The 2952-nt window shown below is 38.7% G+C and overlaps 1 protein-coding gene across 1 annotated transcript in view; it reads right to left on the bottom strand.

Moving 5' to 3' along the window:
- LOC132867784 (histone H3-like) overlaps positions 1–2952 on the bottom strand; it is a 1068851-nt gene that overhangs the window by 263345 nt on the left and 802554 nt on the right. The gene's annotated exons all lie outside the window — the stretch shown is intronic.

The following is a 2952-nucleotide window of genomic DNA, read 5'->3' as shown; positions in this document are numbered from 1 at the left end:
GACTGTGCATTTGTATTTTTCTCTTTTTCTTTCTGGGGCTACTTAAATCGGCATCAGCGGACCCTTTCAGCCATGGCTCTATTGTTTACACTCGGGAGCAGCTGTTAGCACTGTGCAACACCAAGGTACTCCCCGTGGAAAGACCGGTGATCCCTGCAGAATTAAGGAGAAGGGGATGCAGATCTGGAATGAAGTGCCGGGAGAAGAAAAGACGGTATAAACCATGCATACCATCTGTCATCATGGGAAACGTAAGATCTCTCCCTAATAAGATGGATGAGCTAACAGCATTAACCAGGCTGCAGAGGGAGTACCGGGAGTGTAGCCTTATGTGCTTCACAGAGACTTGGCTGAATGAACTCTCACCGGACTCACACATCACTCTGGATGGATTTCAACTCGTGAGAGCGGACAGGAAAGCCAAGGAGAGTGGTAAGAGGAAAGGAGGGGGTATAGCAATGTTTGTGAAGGACAGATGGTGTAACCTGGGGCACATCAGGGTAAAGGAGCAGTACTGCAGTAAAAACATTGAACTGCTAGCAGTTAGCATTCGGCCATATTACCTCCCGAGGGAATTCTCGCATGTTATCGTGATAACTGTGTACAACCCCGATTCCAAAAAAGTTGGGACAAAGTACAAATTGTAAATAAACATGGAATGCAATGATGTGGTAGTTTCAAAAGTCCATATTTTATTCAGAATAGAACATACAGTTAGGTCCATATAAATTTGGACACTGACACAAATTTTGTTTTTGTTTTTTTACCTGTTTACTGAAACGTATTCAAGTTATAGTTATATAATGGACATGGACATAAAGTCCAGACTTTCAGCTTTCATTTGAGGGTATCCACATTAAAATTGGATGAAGGGTTTAGGAGTTTCAGCTCCTCAACATGTGCCACCCTGTTTTTAAAGGGACCAAAAGTAATTGGACAATTGACTCAAAGGCTATTTCATGGGCAGGTGTGGGCAATTCCTTCATTATGTCATTCTCAATTAAGCAGATAAAAGGCCTGGAGTTGATTTGAGGTGTGGTGCTTGCATTTGGAAGATTTTGCTGTGAAGAAAACATGCAGTCAAAGGAGCTCTCCATGCTGGTGAAACAAGCCATCCTTAAGCTGCGAAAACAGAAAAAAAACCCATCTGAGAAATTGCTACAATATTAGGAGTGGCAAAATCTACAGTTTGGTACATCCTGAGAAAGAAAGAAAGCACTGGTGAACTCATCAATGCAAAAAGACCTGGACACCAACAGAAGTCAAGAGTGGTGGATGATTGCAGAATAATTTCCATGGTGAAGAGAAACCCCTTCACAACAGCCAACCAAGTGAACAACACTCTCCAGGAGGTAGGCATATCAATATCCAAATCTACCATAAAGAGAAGACTGAATGAAAGTAAATACAAAGAGTTCACTGCACGGTGCAAGCCACTCATAAGCCTCAAGAATAAAAAGGCTAGATTGGACTTTGCTAAAAAACATCTAAACAAGCCAGCACAGTTCTGTGTAGGTGTAATTAATGATTGTGTATGTAGGTTGGTGTTAAGTGATCAATCTTTAATAATTAAATGGATTTTATCCCATTGAATTGTTTAATTTGACTCATTTGAATTGAATCCTACCGTGGAATCAGTCTCATTGAATCGTTTGAAGTGAATCATCCAAATGAATCATCCAAATGAATCATTCAAATGAATCATTTAATGAATCATTTAATGAATCATTTAATGAATCATTTAATGAATCATTTAATGAATCATTTAATGAATCATTTAATGAATCATTTAATGAATCATTTAATGAATCATCTAGTGAATCATTTAGTGAATCATACCAGTATTTGATATAACTCAGAATTTTGATCACTTACCAAGCTGCAACTAAGATCATATACACCTTAATAGTTCTTTGCGATCTGGGCGACTTCAAAGTATCGGAACAGCAGACAGACACCACACAAAATTCCAATAATAAATGGAGTTTATTATAACAAAGATATAAAAAAAAGTAAAAACAAAAGAAAAAAAGAAAATTGAATAATTGAATGGCAGCAGAATGAAATCTTCTATAACAGAATGTGTATATGTGTGTGTGAGCCAAAGGACTAGCTTTGGAGGCTAATTAGATGCAGGAATGCTAGCTGCCCTACAGTATGTGTAGCCACGTGGTTAGCTTTGTGGCTAACCAGACAAAGAAATGCTAGCTAGCATGTGCTTCTTCAAGCCTAGTAGGCCACGTGTGTTAAAAGTTAAAGTTAACGATTAAAAATACATTTAAACGGTCATGCGTTTTATATATATATATGGCTTCAAATGTAGGCACAGGAGAATTTGCTATAAAGGTTGAATTGAAATCAGGACTTATGATTTTATCTAAACTGAGATACAGGACCTCATGTTCAAAACCTAGTGGGTGGGGGAAGGGGCCCACATGTCTCCTTGGAGAACAAAGGGAGCTGGCTCTGCTTTCTTGCTAAGCATGCATGAGCCCAGTGGATAGACAAAAGTTTTTCAGACCGCTCACCCCCTAGCTCTATAGTATTATTCGATTTACTGAAATCTTAATGAGGTCAGGATATGTGTGAGTAATGAAATTAGAACGTTAAAAAGGAAAAGAGAGAGAGAACATGCACAAACTTATTGATTAAACAATTGAAATCAACAAACAAATGATAGAGAACCAAAATTCAGTGTATACACTTCATTTAACTTCATATAACTTCACATTAAGTGAATAACTAATTTCTAAGACTTAATCTTTTTACCCAATGCCTGTTCTTACTGCAAAAAGTCTCGTCTTCTGTAGAAAGGAGAGTCTCTGTCTGGAGAAGTAGGCTCGAGGAGCTTGGAAGAGCTTCGGTGGGGAAGAGAGAGATTTTCTGAAGAAGCTTCGTAGCTGATGAGAAGGAGAGTTCTTTTCAGCACCGTGCACGGGCTTAAGAAAGGGG

Source organism: Neoarius graeffei, chromosome 19 (genome assembly GCF_027579695.1).
Source record: "Neoarius graeffei isolate fNeoGra1 chromosome 19, fNeoGra1.pri, whole genome shotgun sequence".
In the NCBI taxonomy this organism is placed as follows: Eukaryota; Metazoa; Chordata; class Actinopteri; order Siluriformes; family Ariidae; genus Neoarius; species Neoarius graeffei.
The sequence above is the reverse complement of the archived record's forward strand: the minus strand, read 5'-3'. Positions and strand labels throughout refer to the sequence as shown.